Genomic DNA, 27,641 nt, shown 5'->3' with positions numbered 1-27,641 from the left:
CTCCAGCCCACTGGAGTTTGTTGTGGGGCTGTCACCTCAGCCTCACAGAGCTCCCTACTCCACCACCTGAGCTGGCTAGAGGATACCAGACCAGTCCATCATGCTGCCCTTGCGTCCCACCCAGACACCAATTGGCGGGACCTGCTCAGTGAAGGCATGGTTGGGGCACCCCAGTGGCTGAGTCTGTACTCCACTTTCATCCCATGAACCACTGGGAACCTCAACTTCACTCCCCACCTTTTTATTTTTGGACACCACATCAGCAGCCCCACCAAGTCCTGGGATCTCCTGGTTAACTTCCTCTTGGCCCTGGCCAAGTAGGCTTCTGGAGCATTCATTTTTTTTTGTTCACCCTTTGATCTTCACGTCACTCCTGTCTTGTTTTTTGCCTTTGTTTTCCTAAGAATTTTGTTGTTTCTTTTACCCATTGGCCCCACACAGTAGGGGCTATTAGTTAGCTGGGTGGGCCTTAGGTCCCGTGATGCTTGAAAGATACAAATAGGCAGGAGCTTCTGGGGCTGCCGCTTAGTTCAGGAGGTGAAATCTGCCCTACCTCCCAGTGCCCTTGCCTTTGTTGACTAGGTCCTGGGTGATGGCGGTCCCCACCCCTCCCCTCTCCCCCCCCGTGTCCTGCAGCTGACTGGAATTTGTCGTTGTCCAGACACGAAGTGGTGGGACCTGCTTGGTGAGGGCACAGCTGAAGCACCCCAGTGGCTGAGCCTGTACTCCACCCTCATCCCATGAGCCACTGGGGACATCAGCTGGTGGCTTCTCTGCCTGGTCAACCTCCTCCTGGCCCTGACCCAGTGGACCCTGTACATCTTGTCCCTAGAAATTAGTTGTATCATTCATCCACTGGCCCCATACAGTAGGGGCTACTAGTTAGTGGGTGGGCCTTAGGGCCCATAGTAAATTGGATGATACAAATAGACAGGAGCTTCTGGGGCCTGCCAATTGGTATCTGGGGACACTAGCCCCTTGTGCCAGCTGGACTGCTGAAGCAGCCCTAACCGAGAGTTCCCTGCACCCTCTACCCACTGCAGCAGTCTTCCAGTGGGGTGTGCTGCATGGCTATGACCTGCTGCCACCTGCCTCAGCATGTGGCCTCAAGGCAGCATGCCTGTCAGACCCAGATGGGGACTGCACGGCTGCAGCGGAGGCATGCTAGCAGCAGGCTGTGGCTGCAGAATTGGCCTTTGTGTGGCACTAATGGGCCATCTGGGCAGCTATTGCCTGGAAGATGTCCTCAGTGTGGTGGCCTGCTTTGAACTGTTAAAGCATGTCCTCCTGACCCCAAGTCACCAGGAAGTCATCCACCTCCAGCTGGGTCCCAGGTGCTAGCCCTGAGGACCCTACTTGGGTCCTGCCACTTGCCTCACTAGCAGGAGTCCTGGTGTTTCCTATTTAAAAACTGCAAAATCTCTGATAAAAATTCCAAATTCACTCTTTAAAATTCCCCAAAATCCATGTTCTTCCAAAATTAAAAAAACCCCCAGTGTGTGTGTGTGTGTGTGTGTGTGTGTGTGTGTATGTAGTGGTCATTTGGTGTTAGTGGTCTCTCTCTCTCTCTCTCTCTCTCTCTATATATATATATATATATGAGTGAGAGAGAGAGAATGTTTTGATGTTTGTTTTTGGTTTTCTTATCATAGAACAGTTAGAGTTCCCCCTGACCCCTTCACTAACTAGAATGTGGGGACAGCTGCCCCTGCAGCCATAGCTCCTGTCAGCAGGTCTCATCCTGTTTGGCAGCTAGGCATGGTAGGTATATGATGGGGGGAATGTGGGGTTTGCAGAAGGGCGTGGGAAGGGTATGGGGGTGTGTGGGTGGGTATGGAGGGATGTGGGGTATGTGGGTAGGTGTGGGGGGATTGTGGGTATGGGGGCCACTGTGTGGGGGACCCTACACAGCACATGGACTGTCCCCCCTGCAGGGCCCATATGCCCCTCTGCAGGGCCCCATCCCCACCGCATGACTCGCAGCTCCCCCGCATGGCCCACAGCTTACCCACAGCAGCAGTGGCCATTGGGGTGCTTGGGGCCCTCCTGAAACAGCCTCCCACATGAGGCAGTGCGGCTCGGCCCCAGTCACCTGGCACCCAGCACTGTATGGGCCCTGTGCGCCATCAGGCCAGGCTGGTTCCATGCACACAGGACCCAACCTGGTGCAACAGGTTGTCCCCGTGAGTGGTGTGAGGCCCCAGGTGACAGCCTGAGTGTCCCGGAGCTGCCTGAAGGTGCAAAGTGCACTGTGCTGGGCCAGGCCTGTGCAATATGGCACAGGCAGCGTTGGATGCCAGGCAGCTGGGGCTGAGCTGAGCTGTGCTGCCCTGCACCACATTGGGGGGGGGGGGGGGGGGCACTGTGCCTGAAGGACCTGAGTCCCCTGATGGCACCCTCACAGTCCGCCCCCCATCCAGCCCTCTCTACCCCCTACTTACCTGGAATGGAGTCCGGGTCCACTGCAGCCTGCATCGCTGTTTGCCCTGCACAGGCAGGTAGCATGCTGCAGCATCAGGGTAAGAGGCAGGCATAGAGATGCTGTGACTGGCTACCAGAGAATATCTTTTGTGGACCTAAGCCTCCAGTTGCCTCAGGGCTGCTTGGGCTGACACCTAGGGCCACATATTTCTGGGGGTTTGGGGTTTTTTTTTTTATACCTGGATATCGAGGTATCAAATTTTGAGCCCACACTGCAAATATTCAGCGTGGGGAATTTTTTTTGTTCCTAGTGTGCCTCTTGCCATGTCTGAAATTGCTTTGAGATGCAGCAAGAGGCACGTGTAGATTTGTCTGTACATACCCTAGGGTATGAGAGCTAGTTTACAAGTACCAAACTTCCATTTAGTTGGGTCAAAGGTGAAACAATATTGTAATTTTATCCAGTCTTTAGCAGGCAGTGATAAATATGTTGCCAGGTTAGAATGCAGGGGAACATTGGCACTTCTCTCAGTATTTGTAATAGGATAAGAATACAACCAAATAAAAAACTCTTTCTAACTCAAGAGCCTACTGTGTCCTTGTCTATGGGGATGGTTGTGGAGCAAACAGGCATATTGTATTTACCAACCAAACTTTAATGGAACAGCACTATACTGCTATAATTAGAGTGCTGTATTTATACTAGTATAAACCCCACTGCATGTACATTCTTAAAAAAGAATGCCAGTATTCTTACAGAGATTTATACCGGCATAACTCCATCAGTCTGTGATTGTAGTTTTTCTGACAAATTTCCCTATGTGGAGAAACCCGAAAATATATTGTCCTACTCTATGGATAGTAAGAGAGAAGAGAATTCCCCAAATTTTTTACTTGCAAGGGACACAGAAAAGAAAGTACGTTGCTAAATGTGTTCCTTGTCATGGCAATACCCACAATGCTCTACTAACTCTCGGCCATTTCACAAGGTTGTAGTGGGGAGGGGAGTGAAGGTACTGAGCTTTAGGAGCACAAAGAAGGTTTGCAGAGGGTTGTTGGTGTTCAAAATCCTGTTTCCTTTTGTTTGCTAGAAAACAATACCTGATTTCCATTCCTGTTTTGTGGGTGAAAAAAACAGGCTACACCTGGCTAATAGGACTGCTATTAGATAATATTTGAAACAACTTTTGCATTCAAGGCACACATAAAACAAATGAGATATTTATAGAATTAATATACTTCCATGTTAGATTTGGTCTAAAAATTACAAAGTCACTGCAGAAAAAAAGAATTAGTGCCTTGAATCTCTTTCACATTGAGATCTATTGTCAGTTTATTAAATTCAGATTTACTGTTGACTTTCTAGACAAAGGATAGCTGTTAGCACACTGTAAGAGAGCATAAATTTGAGTTCACTGAATCAAAGACATTGTAAAAGAAAAAATGACTTAATGACCTGCCTTATCTAATAAATCTTGCTGTTCACATAAAACAAAATAACAAGAAATTTAAATCTACTAAATGTGCAATAATAATGCATCCATGGTGGCTAGCAGTTGAACCAGATTTTCTCTAACAATCCAGTACTTAACTATAGGCTCTCATAATTATTTTAAATATGACTACATAATTATTTTAAATACGTATTTATCACTGCCTAATAAAGACTGGCCAAAGAATATAATTAAGTTTATAATGAGTTATATAAAATATTTTTATGTGAAATTAAAATTAATGTAGTCAGATGGCTTGGGACTTTTCAGATTGTAACTGGGCCACCACAATTGGCAACTGCTGATTTAAAATCTCCTGAACTAGGAAGCTGGTTTTAAAGTGCCAACTTGTTATGCTGTGAGGGCATTTACAGACATGCTCCAGGAGGGTGGGAGTGGGGTGGGGAAGGGGAGGCTTTAATTAGAGTGGTTCCAAGAACCACTCTAATTAAAGTGCCCAGAGCATCATGTGTATCAGCATCTCTGTACAGAAAAAGGGTGGCTGCCATTTTTCAGTGCAGGGACACTGATACACATGACACTGGAGTCTGTTGGAGTATGGCAATTACCACTCTCCAGCAGACTTGATTAATTGAGTCTGCTCTGATGTGCTGTAATTACAGCGTGTTGGAGCAGCCTCACTGCATGTGTATAGGCACCCTGAGAGACTACTCATTCCCCACATGATAAAAATCCTTGTTGTAACACCATGACCTAAACTTACAGAACTTTAGCTCAAAGTTCTGATAATCTGTAAAGCCAAATATGATTGATTCCTACAAATATGCCATATCTGCACTCTTTTCAATTTACATTTGGCTAGCCTCTAACTGCTAAAATGGCTCTGTTACCTTGTCATGTTGGTAACCAGTTGACTACCTAACTGAAAAAATTATCTTGGCAATCTGTTTTGAAGTTCACCAAACACAGACTCTATGGCTGAGTACAGACATTTGGGGAGGTTAGGGGGAGGTTAGATTGAGTTAAACATGGCCACCCAATCTAAGGTAAGTTGCGATTGTGGGCTATTGTGGGGGGTAAGCAGGCTCAAGGGGAACTGGAGAGATCAGGGAGCAGGCACATGGGGATCAGGAGGACAAATGGAATCTGCAGTGGGGAATCAAAGGGATTGGGGAGGCAGGCAGCATCCAAGGGAGGGATTGGAGGGCAGGCAGGGACTACAGGAGGATTGTGGGGGAAGGAGGCATCCATAGGAGGGTCAGGGAAGCTAGTGGGGTATGCAGGGAGAATCAGGGAATCAGGAAACCAAGCAGGGTCCACGAGGGGGGATCAGTGGGGCAGATGGTGTCTGTGGTGGGATTGGGGGCCAGGTGGGGTCTATACAGGATTTGGTGGGGCCTGGGAGGGTTTGGTGAGTTCAGGGGCCTTGAGAGGATGGGGAGAGGGTCTCTCCCCACAACCTTGGGACCAGGGGCTATTTTTATCCCCTTGACACCTCTTGCCCAAACTATTCCCCACCCCTTCTGCCCCTCCCCACACTGGGACTTACTTCCTTGGCTCCTGGCACTGGGCAACTTTGATAAGACTGGCATCAGGAGTGGCTTGCATGATGGGGGGTTTGGAAGGGCTAGCTGCTCTGTTGGGAGGAGGGGGTTGTTCACGTGGGGGAACAACATGGGACCAGGTGCTAAAAATAGCCCAGTGACAGGAGGGCAGGTAGGAAAAGCACAGCTCTGGGGCTGGGCCAGTGGCAGGGCTTCCCAGCTTTGGGGCTGCACTTGGAACTGTACAGGAGTTTGGGAAAGACAGACTGGTCTAAAAATGGCCAACCTGACCTCGATTAGACAATCTCAGAGGCAGGGTTTACTTAGATTGGGTAGGCCATTTTTACACCAGTGTAACCTTCCTGGAACTTCTGTACAGTTCACACTTAGATCCCTAGTTAGGTCAGTCTAAGTGAAAGGTCCACATCTGGCTGAATTCAGTTATATTGGGTGGCCATTTTAAATGAGATCTAACCTTTCCCTAACCTCCCCAAACATCTGTGTGCACCCTATTAGCTTGCCAGAGGAACAAGTTTCACAGGCTTTACAGTGCTTTGATGATGAATTCTCTCTAGGATTTCATTTTTCATTGACAAAGTTATCAACCTATTGACTGGAATGGAACAAAGCTTGGAATTATGCTCAGAGGAATAACTGCTGGCCAGTTCTCTGTCCTGGGCTGTGGCAGCAGCCAGAGGTTTGATGCTGTAAAGGGTGAAGCCACCTCCTTTATTTACTGCCAACATCTGTGCTAAGTGGCTTTCGGAGGCATACATAAAAAAGGTGACCTCTTCCCCCTGCAGCAGTGACTTGCCATCTGTTGCTTCAGGACTGTGTGTGTCACTGCTGCTGCTCTGCTTTTCCCTTTGCCAGAGCTAGAGTCACTACAGATGGGAAATGGGGCAAGAAGGTGAGGTGGCCCCCTATCAACCTTACGGTGCCCTCCCTTAGGCAACACCTATGACTTACACCCCACTGTTATGCTACTGATTATCCATCTATGCTACATAATTATGTTTTTTTTCTTTCACACTGTTTCTTTCTTACGTACAGCAATTCTTTCTAGATTTGTTGACACAATGCTATTGTCAGCAAGTACATATTACAGTCGTACCTGCTTGTGTCAACATCTTATTTTCCATTAGGTTTATGTCAGCATAGCCAACTATTAACCTAAACAGTTGAATCAAAATGGAAAAATGAAATCCTGAAGGCAAGTTAACCATATGGGCAATATTTGCTGAACTAATAGCTTACGAAGCCTTATGAGTATTTGTTTCTCACAAAAACAGATTCCATGATATTTTTGGACATTTTTGTGGAATAAGGGAAGTTTGTGTATACTTAGTTAAGTACAACACATCTATTTAATGTACAACACAGCTATTTAATGCTACATGGCATTAATGAAAACCCTGCAAACAATCAACAACTAAAATGTCATCAATGCTATAAGGAATTAAAACTCATCTGATGTAGAGGTAGAGGTGATATCTTGTATTAGACCAAGTCAATTTTTGCAAAAAAAAAATTTAATTCTTTAATTGCAAGAAATGAAAGTTCATATTTCATAGGAGAGTTAAAGGTGTGGTAAAATCTCGTGTTTGGAACAGTTCATTTTATGCAGGTTGAGGTCAAAGAAAAATTGGAATAGTCTGTTTACCTCCAAGTTGTTTGATGGCAAGTAGGATGTAGTCATATTTCCTTCTGGTTATGATGTTTCATATTTCACAGAAGAATAAAAAGATGGAGTGCTTTTCTGGGCAGGAATTTCTTATGTGGTAAGGTATCTCTGAGCTATGTGATGATGTAAATTACCTTGAACAAAGGCAGAAGTAGTCTCTCAGGTTTCAGGTGGTAAAACTTGCTTCCTCTGTAAAATTATGAAGATTTCATTTCAAAATTTAACTCTTCTATGAAATATGAACTTTCATTTGTACCTACGAGAACTTTCACGATCTTTTCTCCAATGCCTGATGAAGGGTGCTTATGCCCGAAAGCTTGCAATTAAAGATGTTTTTGCAAAAAAATAGAGTTGGTCTAATAAAAGATGTTACCTCTACCATGAGTTTTGATTCCTTTTGCTTCTAGACCTATACAGCTACAACCTTGATACCCGACACATGGAAGATATCAAATTTTACCCATTTTTAAAATGAAATCTTCATAATTTTACAAGGAGGAAGCAAGTTTTACAACTTGAAACCTGAGACCCTGCTCCTGACTTTGTTCCAGGTAATTTGTATCATCACAGAGCTCAGAGATACCTTGCCATATAAGAAATTCCTGCCCAGAAGAGCATTCCATCTTTTTACTCTAGAGAACACGATTTATGAGAACAGTCTGAGGAAACTGGGCTTATCCCACTTAGCTCTGTTAAGGGAGCCACTGATCTCAATCTCCCCAAGCAAGGCCATCTCATGGATCGCCTTCTGTTGCTCCACCAGCCTCTTGAGCATCAGTTCCACCGAGTCTCCACATCCTGCATGATTTTGTGCTACAGGATGTTCAGCTCTGCTTGTTTGTCCCTCAGCATCTTGCTCCCCTTGATGCTCCGGTGGAAGTAGCCTGCCACCTTCCTGTATATGGAAATGAGCTTGCTGGTGGTGTTGGTGCCCCCTCCAAGGCGTACTTGACAATGAGGTGGAACTTGTGTGTCACACTGTGGATGCCAACAAAGTTGGCATCGTGGACCACCTTGACCATATTGGCTCCGTTGTTGGTGACTGTAACAGGGTCCCGACTGAAACCCTATTACTGGAGAGGTTTTGGCAGCTGGAGGTGATTACAGCCCGGTGGGGGAGGAGACACCCCATGCCCACCGAGAACCAATGGGACTCAGCACTGGGGAATATGAAGAGGGAAGAGGCCTGAGGAAGATGCCTTCGGGCATCATGAGAGAAGGAGACGCCGTTAGGGACCCTTGCTGAGAAGGATCAGGAGGGAGGATCCCAGGTGACAGGGCCAACGTGAGCCAAGCAAGGACCAAGCCCTGGGACTGGTAACCTCTCCTCGCTACTTACCCAAAGCATATGGCAGCAGCGGTGAGTCAGAGGGGAGTGGAGCTGCAGCACAGGGAAAAGCCGCGGCTCCGCACCAGGACATGGTGAAGTAACCCAGGAGCCAGTGGTGGGGTGGAGGCCACCCGCCCAGCCCCTGGAGATACAGGGACCCAGCACCCCAAACCTAAAGATAAAAGGGGAGTGGGGCTAGGAGACAGAAATGCCCAGATCCGCGTGCCAGGACCGAGCCCGGTGGGGGAAGCGGGCATCACCCATAACAAGCTGCTAACGAGATAATTAGTGGTGGAGAATTGAGACGCTGCACTACACTTACCAGCCTGAGTAAGTTGATGGGGATGCTCCTTTTCAGAGTGCAGGGGATCCCGGAGATGACTCCGATGGACTGCTCCCCCTCTGAGTTTGCCCATAAAAGAGAGAGCAGTAAAGCACCTATATATTGAAGTTCAATCAAGCATGGTCCTTCCGAAGGTACTAACCAGGACAACATCTCTTTCCTCCCTATTTCTTTAATAAGATCGAAGTTGTGGCAGGAAAGAACCAAGGGATTTAGGCAGTACCCTGCATGGACACACTGGCAAAGTGGTGCATTGACCAGGAAATGTGAAGGGCAGGACGGACGCCATGGACCCACAGGCACCCACAGACTGGCAGCAAGCGCACAACCTCACGCTAAGACTCATCCAGGGCCAGCAGGCCAAACTGGAAGAGATGGTCAGGATGCAGACCCAGGAGGCGGAAGTAAGGATCCAAGTATAGGCCCACCAGCAAGTTCTCTGTGAAAAAATCAAAGCGCAACAGATGTCCCTGGTGAGAGAAGGGGGCAGCTCAGGGCTGCCTGAGATGTCAGTGGAAGATGATGTAGAGGCCTATCTAGAGGTGTTCAAGCGGGCGGTGACGGCTGCAAAATGGGTCCCAGGCAGCTGGTCAGCCAGGTTGGGGCCCCTCCTTATTGGGCCAGCCCAGGCCGCTTACCACGCCCTCAGTAGAGTAGAGGCATGGGACTATAAGAAGGTGAAGTCAGCAATTTTATATTGGCTAGAGATTTTGCCAGAAACGTACCGGCACAAATTCCGGGCCAAGAAGGGACCCGAGGTGGGATGTCCTCGTTTGCTAGCACAGGTCCTCTGGGACCTAGCCGAGCAATGGTTGCAACTGGAAGAACACACTATGCAAGAGACCATGAATAATATAGTCCTAGAACAATTTCTGACCGATCTCACAGGTAGCTCCCAGAGATGGGTCCAGCACCATCAACCAAAGATGATGGAGGAGGCGCTTTGCCTAGCGGAAGACTACGCAGTGGCCGAGGAATAAGGGGAAGCACTCAAGAAGGAATGAGCTGGCGGTCCCACCCTCACCCCTCGACAGATCACCACGGCACCTCCTAGATGGGGAGAGACCATACAAAGGGAGGGACGCGCAGGGGGCTACCGGGAAGTGGTCTGTTACCAGTGTGGGGAGAAGGGCCATATATCCTGGTTTTGTCCTAGGTCGACCCACAGCCCCAGTCCCGTGGCTGAGCCACATGGCAAGAAAATGGATTGCAGCTTTGGATGTCACAGAGGTCCAGGCCAGAAGAGCAAGCCGATAGTGGAGGTTCGTATAGGGGACACGATTATACCGGCAGTGGTAGATACAGACTGCTCCCAATCAATGGTGCATAGCAATTTACTGCCCCCACATCTAGGTAGTACCAACACCCCAGTCTCCATGATATGCATGCATGGTGTGGTCTATACCTACCCACAAAGAAAGTTGGAACTCTCAGTACTAGGGCGTATGGTAGAGATCCTGGTAGGGCTAGCTGAAATGTTACTCTGTCCTATGCTACAGAAGAAGGGGACTCCCGCCAAAAGCAATGCTGGGAGCCCTTGTTCCAGAACCTATGGAAATCCCAGCTTGAGGAACAAGAGGGAACAGATCCGAGACCTCCCTGGACCCCGCATTATGAGGTAAGAAGGGGCCTGCTTTACAGGGTAGAAGACCTGGATGAGGGAGGAGAGAGAGCCCAAATTCTGGTACCCCAGAGATACTGGGAGGGCTTGTTATGGGTCTCCCATACCCTTTCCATGGGAGGACACCTGGGGAGAGATAAGACGGAGGCCAGGCTCAAACACAAGGTATTTTGGTCTGGCATATATAAGATGATAGAAAATTTTTGTGCAGAGCGTCTGGAATGCCAGAAGACGGGGGGAGCAAAACCAGCTAGGGCCTCCTTGATACCCATGCCCCTGATCGAATGACCGTTTGACCGTATCACCTTGGACATAGCTGGGCCCTTCTGGCATTGCAGGGTGGGCTACAAATTTATCTTTGTAATCATAGATTACGCCACTCACTTCCCTGAAGCTGTACCATTGAGGTCCATGACAGCACCAGCTATAATAATTGCATTACTGTGATGGATTTCCTGAGTGGGGATACCCCGGGAAATCTTGACAGAGCAAGGAAAAAAAATTATGTCTAATATCTTAAAGCGGGGCTGTCAGGTGCTGAAGACTGAACAACTACACACCTCGGTGTATCATCCCCAGACCGACGGACCGGTGGAGCGGTTCAACCGTACCCTTAAGGGAATGCTCAGGGCATGCATATAGGGGAATCCCTGGGAATGGGATGCCCTACTACCCCTGTTACTCTTTGCTATAAGGGAGACCCCCCAGGCTTCAATGGGGTTCGCCCCATTCAAATTAATTTATGGGCATAGCCCTCGAGGGTTACTAGACCTAATATGTGAAGAATGGATGCAAGCTCGGACAGACCAATCCCAACCCCGTGTGGTGGGGGAGTTCCGAGAGCGATTGCAGAAAGCACAGGAGATAGCACAGAGGCACCTCAGCCAATGCCAAGAGAAGCAAAAACAACAGTACGACTCCCGAGAGGCCAAGAGAGAATTTCAGGTAGGGGACTGGGTGGTGGTATTACTCCCCAACAATACTCACAAGCTCATGGCCCAGTGGCAAGGGCCCTTCTATGTGATGCAACTTGCCCAGCCTATGTATTGCAAAGTCTTATGAATGACGTCAATGTGAAGGAGGCAAATTTACCACATCAACCTGTTGCAGAAGTGGTGCCAGGGAGACAGCTGGCTGGTAAAGCCAGTGGACGAGATGGAGGAAGAGAATAAAACCACCATGCGAGACCTGACAGGAGCCTGAGGGGCACCCTGAGTATATGGCCAATTAGATCCAAGCCAGCAGGCCAAAATGAAAACCCTAATTACCGAATTTCAAGACATTTTCAGGGAAATACCTGGGGAGGCAAGGGGAGTCCACCACCATATTGTGACCCCACCAGGATGCATAATTAGGGATCATTGGAGGAGGTTACCATGCCACCTTTGGCCCATCGTCCAGCAAGAAATTGAACAAATAAAGAAACGTGGGATTATCTAGGAATCCAGAAGCCCCTGGAGAAGCCTCTGGAGGAGCCCCATAGTAGTGGTGCCAAAACAGGATGGGTCAATCCACTTATATGTCAATTATCGGAAACTAAACGAGATTGCCAGGTTTGATGCCTTCCCAATGCCCCAGATGGATGACATGCTAGAGAAGGTAGGCCAGGCCCGATTTATATCCATGCTAGACCTCACCAAGGGGTACTGGCAGATCCCAAAGGCCGAGAAAGATAAAGAGACGACAGCTTTTGGAACTCCATGGGGGCTCTTCCAATTCAAGAGAATGCCGCTTGGGCTACACGGGATGGCTGCTTCCTTCCAACAGTTAATGTAGCACCTGCTTGCCCCACATCAAAACTACGTGGTGGCCTACATAGATGACATTATCATCTTTTCTCCCAATTGGGAAACTCATTGCAAACATCTACGGCAAGTCCTGGGGAGCCTTCAACGAGCAGGGCTCATGGCGAACCCAAAAAAATGCACCCAAGGGAAGAGGGAGAAGCAGTACTTAGGATTTTTAGTAGGCCAAGGAGTCATCAAGCCAATAACCGATAAAGTGGCAGCCATAAAACAACACCCCCTTCCAAGAACATTGAAACAGCTCCGATCCTTCCTAGGGTTCGCCAGTTACTATCGTTGGTTCATCCCCAACTTCTCCAAAAAAGCAGCCCCACTGACAGAATTAAGGAAGGGGCGCTGAAACCCAATCTCCTGGGGCCCAGAAGCCTTACAGGCCTTCAACCAACTGAAAGAGGCCTTGTGTCAGCACCCAGTCTTGTATACACCAGACTTCCAGAAAACCTTCTTTTTGCAAACTGCCTCGGCAGTAGTGCTGAGTGCAATACTATTCCAAAAAGAACAGGGGGGCGAAAGACCAGTGGTTTTTGCCAGTAGAAAGCTTAAGCCCACTGAGGTCCGTTATCCTACCATAGAAAGAGAATGTCTAGCCATATGATGGGGCATAGAACTCTTCCAATATTACTTGTTGGGCAGGAAGTTCATGCTTATCATGGACCACGCACACCTGCGGTGGTTAAGTACCGCTAGATTGAATAACGCCAGGCTTATAAGATGCTCCCTGGCTTTACAACCCTTCTGTTTTTCAGTGGAACATTGAGCTGGATGGAGGAGCAGAAATGTAGATTTCTTATCCCGCCCAGGAGATGTCCCTACCAAGGACACAAGACCCGTCATAGAAGACATGCCGGAAGACCAGGTACCAAGCTTGGACCTTCTAACTTGAACCAGAATTGTCAAGGAGAGATTCTTGTCTCCTCTTTTTTTTTGCTTGGGGGTCAGTTCCTCCCCCCACCCCCCTTTTTTGCTCTTTTGTTTTTTTGCTTTCTGTCATTCACACTTCCCCTTTTTCCCGGGGGGCGGAACCTCTCAGTCTGGATCCACACCAATCGGCCTAACACCCCACAATGGGGGAGGGAACCAAGTAACTGGAGGGGGAGGTGTGTAACAGGGTCCCGATTGAAAGCCTGTTACTGGAGAGGTTTTGGCAGCTGGAGGTGATTACAGCCCAGCAGGGGAGGAGATGCCCCACGCTCACCGAGAACCAATGGAACTCGGCACCGGGGAATACGAAGAGGGAAGATGCCTGAGGAAGATGCCTTCGGGCACCATAAAAAAAGGAGACGCCATTAAGGACCCTCGCCAAGAAGGATCAGGAGGGAGGATCCCAGGTGACAGGGCCAATGTGGGCCAAGCAAGGACTGAGTCTCGGGACTGGTAACCTCTCCTCGCTACTTACCCAAAGCATATGGCAGCAGCGGTGAGTCAGAGGGGAGCGGAGCTGCAGCATGGGGAAAAGCTGCTGCTCTGTGCCGGGACACGGTGAAGTAACCCAGGAGCCAGTGGTGGGGTAGAGGCCACCCGCCCAGCCCCTGAAGAGACAGGGACCCAGCACCCCAAACCTAAAGATAAAAGGGGAGTGGGGCTAGGAGACAGAAATGCCCAGATCCGCGCGCCAGGACCGAGCCCGGTAGGGGAAGCGGGCATCACCCATAACAAGCTGCTAACGAGATAATTAGTGGTGGAGAATTGAGACGCTGCACTACACTTACCAGCTTGAGTAAGTTGATGGGGATGCTCCTTTTCAGAGTGCAGGGGATCCCAGAGATGACTCCGATGGACTGCTCCCCCTCCGAGTTTGCCTGTAAAAGAGAGAGCAATAAAGCTCCTATATATTGAAGTTCGATCAAGCGTGGTCCTTCTGAGGGTACTAACCAGGATAACATCTCTTTACTCCCTATTTCTTTAATAAGATCGAAGTCGTGGCAGGAAAGAACCAAGGGATCTAGGCAGTACCCTGCACGGACACGCTGACAGTGACCATGAACCCATGGATGAGTTTGCCCTGTCCAATGAGCCACCCCTGCACCAAATGGTTCATGGCCCCCATGATCTCTGTTGCTGTGTGGGTCTCATCCACCACCTCAGCTTGAAGGAGAGTCCACTGACAGCCTGACTGGTTGCACCAGTGCTCTGTGTGGGAGAGGTAGGTGTGATCTCCACCCTGGCCGCTCCAGATGTCCGAGGTGAAGTGTAAGGCTCCCTGTGGACCTGCCTTGTGCAGTTCCTTCCTCAAGTACTGCCTGCATGCCTCATACAGGTGGGCATCACTGCCTGCTGAAGGTGGTGCGTATGGGGCCATGAGTGCCATGAGCTGTCTGAATCCTGGCCACTCAGCTAAGGAGAAGGGCTGGCCATCAACAGCAAGCATCTCCCCAATGCTCTGGGCAAGATGGCTTGCCCTTGTAACACCCCCCCTTTTCTATACACCTTTCCCCCACTGTTCCAGGGTGGCCTGCCTCTGCTTTGGTGGAATGGGGACTTCGGAGTGAGAGGAGGACTTCCCTTTGGAGTTGCTCCTGATGGTGCGAGGCTAAGGAAGAGCTAGGGCAAGGGGGTGGTTTCTGTGGAGAGGCATTAGTATCCCTGTGGTGCTCACATGTTTTGTTCCCTTGCCCCAGCTGGTTTTGGCTTGGCAGTTCAGGCAGATGGCATACATGGGATCATCTGCCAGCTCAATATGATCTCAGACCACACTACCCACTCGCTTTTGGGGTGTGGGTGCATGTGTGGATGCTGCACTTTCCCCCTCCTCAGGAGGCAGAGGCACAGAAACAGGAGGAGCAGACCCAGTTGAGCCATTTGCCTTCACAACCTCTACCTCAGCCTCCTTTGAAGTGCTTTCTGGGGAAGAAACCTGGCTCTAGGGGAAATTTGAGGGGTGTGGAGCACAAACTTAGTCGATTCTCTCTCCTTCCCCAGAATTTCCTTTGCTATGGCACTCAGGTCCAGCTCCAGCTCTTCATCTGGCACTGGAAGACTTAGCATGGGAAGTGAAATGAGGGTGGAGGAGACTGTCATGCTGGTGCTGGTGCTGTTGCTTGTTGTCATGGTGGGGGGGGTGGGGGGGGGGTTATGGCTGGTGCTCTTGGAGGGGATGCAGACTCAGGCACAGGCAGTGGCACTGGCACTGCTCCCCTCTCCTTGCTGCTTCTGGAAGCCTCATGCCTCCTAGTTGTAGGAAAGAGGCTGTGTCTCAGTTTAGAGGAGACTTACAATTCTCCCTCTACCCCCTCTTCTGCCCCTCCCTGAAGGCTTGCTAGCTGCCTTTCCACCATGTTTCATGGTGTGTTTCATAGTGTCTTGTTTTTATACAAATATATAAATGTATCTGTGTTCCTATATAAATTCTATAATGTATGTAATATGCTGCAAGGTATAAATGTATAGAAATAAAATATAAATATATCTCTTTTCCTATATAAATTCTATGGTGTAATATCCAATATAATTATAAAATTGAAAAGAATAAATCAACGAATGTAATAATAAAACAAAAGGATCTAGAAGAAGTCAAAAGGTATTGTGGAATCTTACTTGCTAGGTTAGCAAGTAGGAAATAATTCAAATCAATTGTAGTAGTAGCCTTCATTGTCTAACACTCCTGAGCAGCAGGAAGATGGCTCAGTAACTGTTAGACCCCAAGGCAGAAAGCAGGGCAGTTCAAACAATGCTGTCTTTTATGCTGTTTTTCCATCCCTCCCCCACAGCACTGGGATTGGAAGGAACCTCAGGGAATGATCACAGTCACTGGTCAGCTACACAGTCACTACGAGAGCAGTCCTTCCCCCTCTTCCCCCTCGCTCTTCTTACTTTCTGTTTCCTTGCAGGCAAGCCCAGCTTGAGCTTTGAAACTTGAAACATTTCAAAATTTTCAAAACATTTTGACTGCCCTCATTTCAAGGCTTTTTCAGAACCCTTCATTTCATTTAGATTTCACTGTTTCAAGCTCGAAATGAGTCAAGACTAGACAGTCACCTTTCTGGGGTCACTTGACCCCCAGTTATCTTTCCTGCTTGGTGCAGGGGGATGGACCTGATGGTCTTCCGAGGTCCCTTCTGGCCTTACAATCTATGAATCTATGAATATGTAAGAGGCAAGGATTTTTGTGGATGATATCTTTCATTGGACCAGCTGCGTGGTTGAGATAAAATGTAAACGTTTACATGCAGACACCCACACAAGTTCTTGCCTCTTCCATGTATTAGAAATTGTAGATTTAAGCAACAATCATCAGGTGATAGAGTACGATAAGTGAAGTAAGTTATCTTACAAACTACCGTGAGGCCCAATGAGAGTACCAATCAGTCAGACATTGATTCTTTAGTCAATTGGTTCTGAAGCCTCACAGAGTTGTTCTGTACTTGCCTTTTTATGGCTTTTCTTACGTGGCATATATTTCAGTCTTACTAATTCAGTGAATAAAGGCAGACTGTTATTTCAACAGGGTTCTAGCTGACTACATGCAATTCAATTTTTTTAATGCAAGTCAAAAACATCAAGGTATAGCACCTTTTGCTTTCAACTACTGTTAGCACTTTCCAAAAATACAAGTATGAACATTTGGCATGTCTTAGTATTAGTGACCTCGACTAGCATTTTTTTTTAATTCTCAAGTTGTAGAAAGTTTTTCTGTAACAAGAATAGAAGTGGCCTGAAAGTGGACTTCAGATGTCTTCTGATGGGCATATTTCACTTTGCATGCCCAAACAGTACTTACCCAGATGTGTAACTCATTTTGGCACTACTGCACAGTTTGCATTGCTATTCCTTGTGCAGTTTGGGCACATGAGCATCCAACAGCTACTGAGCATATCTAGTAGGTTATGCTGTGGACAGGAGGGCATGAGATTCCATATACGTGTACCTTAGAGGAAGGTTTGAATTATACTGAGGCAAAAACCTATGATTAGTGGGTGTCAGACAGAAAAGGGCAAACTTCTTATATTTTGTCCCAAATACAACAATGGTTACAGCACCTGCCCAGGAAGCTGGCAACCTCTATTCTAAACTACTCCATCCACAGGAGATTTGAACCAGCAGCTTTATGAGCTGCTAAGTATAGTACTCTAAGAATCAGACCAAGTGAGGATGATATTGTAGAGGTGAGAAACAAAAGCAGACATAGCAAGTCTGTCATGTGACTGAAGATAGTAGTAATATTACTTAGTACTAATAACATAGTAGCTAAGTAATAGAAAAGGTGAATTATTTGCTACTGCTCCAAGTTTTATCAGTGTGTATGTGTGTACATGACTTAAAAAATATGCATGTCCTTTTGTCAGTGCCCCTCTACATATGCAGGTAAAGGTGTAATAGGATCTAATGCAAAATCCACATACTCACACTTCCTGCCATGCCACACTTGCATAGCAGGAGGCATGATTGTGGGATTGCATATTAGATCCCATTGTGCCTTATTGACAGCAAGAAGCAAGCTCCTGTAGCTGGGAGCCCCCTTAGTTAAGGTGATGCAGCAGTCCATCCCCCAGCCCTGGGGGTTTCATGCACCCCAGGGGCAGCTGCATCCCTTGGCTTCTGGAACCCAGCTAGGTCCCAGCACCCAGGGCACTTTTACACGTGCTCTGATGCATTTTGATTAGAATATGTTGGAGCAGACTCGATTAATCGAGTCTGGTGGAGTGTTCTAATTCGAATGCTCCAGCGTGCTGCAGTGTCTCATGTATTCAGCATCCCTGCGTTTCAAATTGGCAGCAGGGGCACTTGAGCTAAAGTTCATTGAACAAGCTTTAGTTAAAGCACCCCCACTGCCATTTTGAAATGTGGGACACTTAATTCATAAGATGCTGTGGCATTTTAATTAGAGCAGTTCACAGGAGCTGCTCTAATTCAAATGCACCCCCGCCCCCCACTCTCGAGCATGTGTATAGGTTTCCCCAGTGTCCACAGCTGCAGGACTCTGAGTCCTCATGCTGGCTGGGCTGAGAGATGACAGGGTTCTCAGCTGCAGGGGAGACCCTGCTACATGTGCAAATTAAAGTTTGATATCAACCAGCTATAATGTTAGTATACATTTTCAAGGGGTAGCTTTATAGCTGGTTGGAGATTTTTTATGGTGTGATAGGTACCGTGCACATGTAACTGGTTTCAAGGTAATTGTGCAATACCTGTGATGTGTAGAGGGGGGCCCAGTAACACAGTGGTGATTTTGGAACTGTACAAACCCTGCCTATTAGAAAAAAAAATGAAGTGAGACCTTGTGGAAGAAGACTGAGTCCTTCGTGTCTCTGGTCTTTACAGTCCAATAGTGTCCAGTTATAAAACTATGATGAAAAGCTCCGTAAAGTCACAGAGCTGCACCTTTGCACCCCAACACGCTATTTTTTTATACTGCTGAGTGAAATAGCTTAAATCCCAATCTGATTCTCCATTATGATTTTTAGAAGGAATAACCTGAAGAAGGCATGGAAAAATTTTAGGAGATGCCCATTGGGGAACAGTCAGTTGACAGAAGTCTATGCCAAGCATCCAACTTGGAAAAGTATAAACTAGTACCTCACACTTTTTGCACTTTAGCCCTTTGTTTGGGAATCTAAAAATTCTTAATAGTACAGCAGTTCCTCCCACTCCCTTACTATTTCAGTCATTTACAAGTAGAAGATTCCACAGACACCAGCCCAAAAGCAGCAGTTGAGAAAAACGACATAAGAAAAAGGTTGAATAGGACAGCATGATCAGCAAGCTTATCCTGACACTCTAGAAAGGAGATGGGTCCCTGGAACCTCAAAGGTATGCCTAACCTGAGTATGGAAAACATCAGCAGCTTGTTGTAGATGAACCATAGAACTGACATGCCTAGGTAACCAGTTGCAGGCCCTAGATAGCCTGAAAAAGGCTAGGTCTACCTAGACCTGCTCACTCAGCTAGACTGAGAACAGTATTAGAGGCCAAGTCATTGGCTGCTAGGAGTCATCATTCAGCAGCAAGTTGTAGCTCCGTTGATCTAAAAGGAAGAGCAAAAAGGACCCAAAGCTTATTGATTCTGAAGTGATCCACAGGCCACCAAAAAAGGAGGAATAATAGACTTTCCCACCCTTGGGACACTCCAGGAAGGGACTCCATTAGTGTTCAGCACCATGTCTTCTTGCACAGCCATGCAGGATGATGTTTATAACTGATGTAACCAGTTGGATTTATGTAATTTTTTAATTGTATCAAGAGACCAACTGTTAGTGGAGTTATCCCACTGACTGGGAAGTCTCACATGCAAGGACTGGTGGGTACTGTGATGGAGTCAGTTTTAAAAACAATATTGAACAGGCCACATGAATACCTCTAGGGAGAGAGTGTTGTCATACCATATGAAATCTGGGCACAATGCCATTACTGAGTAGCACTGGGTGCATGATTTCCCATGTGGTTTTTATATGCAAATATTAAATACTATATTTTCTCACACACGGCATGCCCCTGTATATAATATACACCTTGGGCACTTTTACACATGCTCCCCGGGGGGGAGGGGGGGTATCAGTGCTTTAATTAGAGTGGCTCTGAAAGTTGCTGTAATTAAACTGCCATAGTGTCTCATGTATCATCATCTGCACACTTCAAAATGGCAGGGGGTGCACTTGAACTAAAGCTTGTTCAACAAGTTTTAGTTAAAGTGTCCAGGTCACTATTCTGAAATACAGGGACACTGATATACAAGATGCAGGAGACTGTTGGAGTGCAGAAATTACCACACACTAATTACAGCATGTCGGAGAAGCCTCTGTGCTCATGTACATGTACAGGCATCCCTTGTTTTTAAGAGGCAGGATGAAGAAAAAGTACTCCTTGCAGAAAATGAGTAGCAGCAGCTAGGGAGCCAAGCCTGCCCCCAAGCCTGCTGCCAGTCTCACATGCCAGATCAGGCCCACAGACTGACTTGGCACAATGGGTTCAGGGCAGTGTGCTGGTTCTGACTGGGTGTGCCAAGTCCAACCTTCCTGCATACCGAAAACAGGGCCATGCACCAGGTCTGACCTGACATGCCAAGGCTTGATCCAGGATTATATGCCAGGCCCCACAGCATTGAGTCCAAGTCTGTTTACCAAGTTTGACCATATAATCTGGGTCTAGGGCCATGTTCTGGGTCTAACCCTATGTGCTAATCCTGGCTGCAGCCTAACCCTGTGTGCCAGACCAATCCAGCACAGGGGCCATGATTTCTGGCCCAGAAGGTCCCCACAGAAATTTGGCAGAGAGTGAGCAGTGGCAGCATTAATTGCAATGTCACTCAGAGCCATGGCAATTAATGCAGCCACTGCCCCTCTGCCACCAAATTTATGGACCTGTGGGGATCCAGTTTTCTTGCATATAATATGCATCACAAGTTTCACCAGCTGGTTTTGATTAAGAAGGTTTTATGTAAGAAAATATGGTATTTGTATTTTTTAGTGCAGAACTATGCTTTTTGTTCTAAAGTGACCATTCTTCAGCATAACACACAACAAGATATAGAGATCTCTGGGGAAAGCCTCTTTTCTCTGTTTCGGAGATCCACCTGCTGGCAAAATTCATCTTGCTTAAGGAAAAGCTAATATGCCTAGCAAGCTGGAAAGATAAATCCTACAGCATGTGGCAAATGAACAGGAGTTTCATCAAGCATTTTTTTCTCAAGAAGATTGAAGATAGGAAAAGAAAATGGGGGGGAAATGGCAGTAAGTGATGGTAGATACTGAGAAGAAAAACTCCTCCATGGTAGTACTGTTATGCAGAACTATATGAACCAGGGATATCAGTCAACAGTATGAAGTGCATGGGATATCAGTTGTCACATCTCTAAAAGTGTTCAGTTCATGTTAGTAGTAACATCAGAAAAGTGAATAGGTCCTCACGTCCTTGAGTCCAAGTAGAGTCAAAGCTGAATCACTGGCTAGTTTATTCATTGTACAAGGTAAAAATAGGAAAATGCTACCCTGTACCTATTATGCTGTCACTGAAACTGCTTTTGTTTCTCCCCCAAGTTAACTTTGCAATGTGATTTCCAAGACATAGTATCACAGCATTTGCTCTCATGCACAATTACATACTGAAAATGTCTTAGTACACTGATTTTTTTGTAAATGTAGGATCGTCACCATGGTTGTATCTGGGATTTTGAAAAGCGGGGTACAGCGGGGTACAGATGGTGTATTTTATCATCCCAAATAACACAACACATTTTTCTCTTGGTTAAAAAGAAACTAGAACCTTTACTACTATACTAGGGGTGTAAGACTGTATTTTTCAGTTTAATATTTGTTTTTGCTTCCATCTAACTTCATTGGAATGAGTTAAAAGTCCTCAGGGCTGTGAAAGAGGAGCTACATTAGCAGGAGCAGCTAACAGACAGCAGAATTGCAGAAGAAAGGCTAGTTTGATTAGTGGAACATCAAGACCATTAAAAAGGAGAGTGGGTCATTAACACCTGTGAAATGTAGAGTTGAGAAGAAATCAGGCAGATTTTAATGAGCCGTGAATTCAATTGATGCTTTCACTGCTGCCTAAATAGAAATGCTGCTGCCACTGCCAGGCAGTCGGGTGGAGCAGGAATCAAAGTGGGAGTGTAACTGCAGCAGTCTACCCCCTCCACCTCCCAGATCCACTCCTGATCACCATTCCAAAAGGGGAAATAGTCACCCCCAGAAGGCAAATGGGCCTGTAAACCAAACAAAGGAATACATTATATTTACTATAAGGCTAAGCCAAGCTACTAACATCTTTCACTTACTAGAACCCAAGTGCTATTGTTATGTTCTTCCCTTCATAGATGTTAATATCACACTTTCAAGGAGAAGGACTTCATTAAGATGAAGAAAACCACAAAGTTAGTAGGGATAAAAGTTACCAGTGGGGACTGCATAGTGTGCATTTCTGATGGTCTGCATTGCACCCTAGGAACAAAACTGCTGCTAGATACAGGCCACAAAAGCAAATTGGCATCTCATTTTTTTTAGTTATATACCCTACAGCTCTCATGTTCCTCTTAAAGTTAGCTAGATTGTTAACAAACCTGCCTGTTAAAGAAAGCCATATTTTCTCTCAACTTATTCAAAGCACTGTCCCCTACTAAAGGATTTAAATATTTGTTTTAGCCCTGTTCATCTACAAAATATTAGTTGTATTTCTTATCAGTGTCTTTTAAAAATAGTCTAGGCATGTATCAGAAATATCAGCTGATACATGTGATATGTTAGGTGAGGCACAGGGCTTCTCCAGGCTGTCTAGCTAATATTTTATTCCTGCGGGATATTGAAAGGTATCCTTAACATCACGTAGGTCATTTGGTCTTACTCCATTTAAACTGTCTCATATCCACAGACAGACAGCTAATCAGGTGTTGCATATGTGATATCCCAAAAGGAATTGCAGACATGCTCTACACCTAGACATGCAGTGAATATTGCATGAAAGGTCAGATGGGGGAGCAGTAGGATCACTGGCAGGGAACAGAACAGCAGGAACTAAACAAAACATTCTTGTTTCAGATTCTCCTAAACCTCCTGTGTGACTGAAGTTTGATCTGTGAAATTCAGGTCACTTGCCAGGTTTGTGTTGCTACATTAAGCAGCATTACAGCAGAAACAACATTACAATATACAGTGCTTAAAATGAAATAGTTGCAATAGAAAATGAGAATTGGAGCCAAGAAAGGAAGAAAAGGGGAAGTGAAACATTTGAAACATATATTTACTATTAATGTCTGGATTGAAAATGAAACCAAATGCAGAAAAAGAAACTGAACGGGTGGGGAGTTTAAACTGGGTTTCCCTGATAAAGAAGACATTTATGATCACTGATTTAAGGCAATATAACGACTTGGGCTAACTAGAATTAAGCAAGCTCAGGTATATCCAATAGCAATCATGAAAATGGTAACAGAATTTTTAAAACTTTAATAAAATGAGGCTTTGTCCACTAAGTAGGGTACTGAGAGTGAAAAACTAAAGCTAGCAGATTCAAACAATCATGTATGAAAATATACAGCACTGAATTTTCAGACCTACCTGTTTGTTTTTTGAAATCAACTGCAAGTACAATTTTGTGAGTGCAATCAAATGTGAGCACCAATACTAGAGTATAGGTTCCTGGCTATTTGATTTGTTTGTGAAAAGACCATTCGAATTGTAATTTACCCAACAAAATTAGATACTAGTTTAGTAACTGGCACAGCATTCTGTCCAAAATCTCTTTGACAGAAAATTGCAAATGTAGACACTGAAACATGCCTAATAAAAGGGATTATTAGAAGAATTAAGACATAAAAACATATGCACTAAAATTTATTAATGTATGTAAAAACAATGCTTCCAAATGGTAGACTTTTTTAATGTTCTCCTTCATACTGGTTAAATAAGAAACACTTAAAAATACCATAATGTGTATCTATTAACCTCTCACTTTAGTAGAGAGAAGCTAGTGTCAAGCTGAGAGAGACTGCACAAAAGATCAATTAAGGATATCAATAATTAATCACTTCTGGGGTGTCTGTTATAGGAGCCAGGGTAGTCTTTAGCTTGTTTTTCTCAGGGATATACTATATTCAGTGAGCTTTTCTTTACCCCTTTGAGAAAGCCTTACCATTCCTTTCTATTTTCTCAGGATCCCTATGAATAGTCACTGATTGGTTTTATTCCATTGTTTTGAACCAAATATATAATTATTTACTTTTCATTTCCCATTGTATCTTCATATTTCATTAACATGCCTTTTTCACACACAGACTTTTTTACACTTTTCAATAATTCTGAAAGTGTCATATTTTTTTCAACTTACTAAAGGAAGTTAGGCTGAAAGCAAATGAGAAATGTGTCAAAACTCAAAAACAGTTTAGTTCTAAGCATAATGGCAAGTTATCCCAATTAGTTCTGAAACCCATGCTGTTCATATTACTTAGTTGTTTTGCAGAGTTTCCTGTTCTTGGCACTTTATTTTTTGTCCTTAATTTTGTTTATGGCAGATAAGACAGGAATACCCATGTCCAGTGCTCAGAGTAGACTGGCTCTCAGTAGTTTAGTAAACTAGTATTTGTTCCTAATGGAAGCTTTACTGGGTGAAATCTTGGCCCCATAGAAGTCAATGGAAGTATTGCCATAGACTGAATGGAGCCAAGACTTCACACACTGTCTCCAAGATCTCATTTTTCTTTATTTTTTATTAAGTGAGTTTCTGAGTTCAGGCAACCTTCATAATTTGAACAAAATACAAGTAACGTTGTCATGCCCACCTGAATCTGAATTTGCAGACAATTTAAAATATTTCCAAAAAAAGACTGTCTCTGTTTGACTGAATGGAATCCAATTTTGAATCACACTAATAAGAATGTAAATGTCTAGATTATCTGGGAGAAATACCCCTTTTTATTTTTTCCAATCTGGCTGCCACAGTCAACAAGAATAGGAATCTTGTGAGACATCAAAATCCCATCAGGAGGGAGTCAAATAGAAGGAGCCAAATAAAATGTGCATGCTTATTTTTGAATATCTGCATCTTCTACTGTGAACTGTAGTGGATTACAGCAATTATAATGTGTGGTGATTGGCAAGTGTGTGTAAATTGGCAGAATGCTACTTTCATTCCCAGGTCAAGCCAGCCTATGTCTATGGAAAGTAGGAAATATTAGGTCTATTATTTCAGCCCCTCTCTCTCTGATATGTTTGAGGAAACCACAATTTAAATAGACACTTCCAAGAAATTGCACCTGAGTGCTTAGATTTTCATCCAGGAACCAAACTAGAAATGAGGTGAAGGGCATGGACAGATTGAAATGAAGCTTATCACAGTTCATCTGAATGTGGTATAACTGTTTTATCTGTCCACTGCCAGCCCACAGTAAGGGCAACATTACTGTACAACAGGGGTATAAAACTTATCAGGCTCTGCGCACCAGATCTAACACATAGGGCCAGCCCAGTGCAAGTACTAAATTCAGTGTGTGCCCCAGAATGATCCCTGTGTACCACATGTGGTGTGCGCTGACCCTGACACCATGTGCTGCATATAGTGTGCATGCTGGACCTGACTCCATGTGTTGCACGCAGAATGCATATCAGATCCAGCCCCTTGCTCCATGTGTGGTGAATAGGGTCAATCTGACAAGGGCTGCATACAGCATTCAGACCCAGTCCAAGATCCATGGACAGCACTGCAGGTCAGATTATAAGGCTTCTTGGGCCATATCTAGCCCTCAAACTGTATCTTCAACACCCCTGCTCTACAAGAATGGGGATAACTTCCTTTAATTTCTTTTTCCCCCCAGAGAATGGGCACATTGAAATGAAGTATGTATGCTAATATTCTACAGAATCATGGTACTAATCATAAAATGCAAAAAAACACCACATGACTTAGAAGACCAATCAGAGCTAATCAGCACATCTTAAATTCCAAATATTAGCATTCAGTCCATGGAATGAAAAAAATTGAAAAGATTTGATGAACAGAAGCATTTGCTCCTTCGAAAAAATCAGTGACATAATTGGAAAATGTGGGTTAATGTCTTTATTGAGCACACCCGGAAATCAATGCTGACACTGTTCCAGCTGATAATGTTAAAGCTGTTTTCATTTATTTTTAAACATGTATTTAAATACTTCTTCTAAAAACTCCAAATACATATTTTAACAGATTGCTGCAAATGGCCCTTTTAAGCTTCAACAGGTCAGACCATAGCCACTTGGATTATTAATGAGACAAGCAGCCAAAGCCTTTAAAGAAGAAATATATATTTTTTATCTAACTTTCCCAAGGTGCCACATATAGTCATTACCCAACATAAAGCCCCAAAGAAGCCCATCTTCCAGATGAACTGTTAGTCATAGAAATCCTACCTATGTAAGAGATTACAGTTACATTTCTTTGTTTATATAATTTAATTTAAATTAAGTTAACATGTTGAATTGTTTCAGTAGCACTGTACCAACTCCTTGAGACCTTTATCTTTCCCTTTTAAAACTGAATTCATGAAAGTCTTATAACTAGACTTAATCAACATATCAAGAACTGCTCAGAACTTGAACAACTGTAGAACATGCTAGCTTTAGAGAGTTTTAATGATCACCTACAATGCACAAAAAAATGTGAAAATTACCTTTTCTTTCTAGGAATTTCTTACACAATAATATAATATACTAAGTCTGGGTGTACGATTGCTGCCCTTCCTGAGCTATTCAGAGTTGGAAACAGGCTCAGCTGGTGAACTCAGACTGGTGGGGTGGGTGGAATGTTACACGGGAGCAGGGGCGGGGGGTTTGCAGCCAGCTGGGAGCGGGGTAGGTTTTGCAGCCAGCTGGGAGCAGGTTGGGGGCGGGGTGTTGTAGGCAGCTGGGCACTCTGGCCAGGAGCAGGGAGGCTGCAAACCCCCCAGCTCCTGGCCGGCTGCAACCACTCCCACCTCCCCCACTCCCGCGTGCCACTCCACCTGCCCCACCATTCTGAGTTCACCAGCCGTGCCAGGTTGGAAAGTCAAACTAGAAGCCATTTCAAAGGTAGAATGGCAAAAAGATCTTAAATTTGATCTTTTGCTTGAAAGATAAAATAAATTGCCCTTCTATCCATTATGGTAGTGGAACCAACTTCCTCTGTTTACATCATCTTTCAATTTTTTCATAGCATGTGAAGGACATATGTTCTGAGTTTGATTTAATAAGAAACAGCAAGAAAAATTGCTCTCTTCTAGAATCAGTTTTTGGTTTCTGAGACTGAGATATTTGGTATAAAAGTAAGATTTCCAGAGTAAAGGGTTGCCTGCATGTTGTTTGTGAGGACCTTTCTTCCAAGACTAATGTATAGGTTCCAGTTAGAATATATGCTCACTCTTGATTTCTTCTCTCTTGAGAATCTGGCCTGTATGGCCAAAGAAATATGATATTGGTGTTAACAGCAGAACACTGATGCCAGAAGAGAGGCAATGCATCCAGGCCTTTCTTTGGCATGTTAGGTGTCATATTAACTTGGTGATCTTATTTAAAGAGTTACCACACAGGATTTTGTTTTTAAGTATCATCCCAACTCGGGGAACTTGTACACATGACAGGGGTTTAATCTCCAAGGTTTTATTTTATGCCTCCTAAATGTGGGTTTTTAATTGAAGCCCATCACTTGAATTTTTCTATCATGTTATGGCGAGGGGCCTGATCCTTTTTTTTTTTTTTGGTCAGAGCGGGAGCCTGCCTGCAGCCAGACTGCCAGTGGGCTGAGTGGCCTGAGCTGTGGAGGCCCCGGTCTTTCCCTCCATGGTGGCAGTGCCCCCTGGGGCCATCTGGACAGTCTGCTAGTAGACTGGGTGCTACCCAGCTTAGAGGCAGCACCTGTCCCGATCCAACTGTTTCCTGAGCCTGCTCAGGGAGCAGTGCCCAGCGGGCTTCCAGTGGGTAGGTTTGGGGGAAGAGTTGGATGAGGCCAGGTGCTGCCTCTGAGCTGGGGTAGCACCTGGCCTGCTAGCAGCCTGCTGGCC

This window comes from Alligator sinensis, unplaced genomic scaffold (assembly GCF_000455745.1).
Source record: "Alligator sinensis unplaced genomic scaffold, ASM45574v1 scaffold428_1, whole genome shotgun sequence".
Taxonomy (NCBI): domain Eukaryota; kingdom Metazoa; phylum Chordata; order Crocodylia; family Alligatoridae; genus Alligator; species Alligator sinensis.
This window is presented reverse-complemented; position numbering follows the sequence as displayed.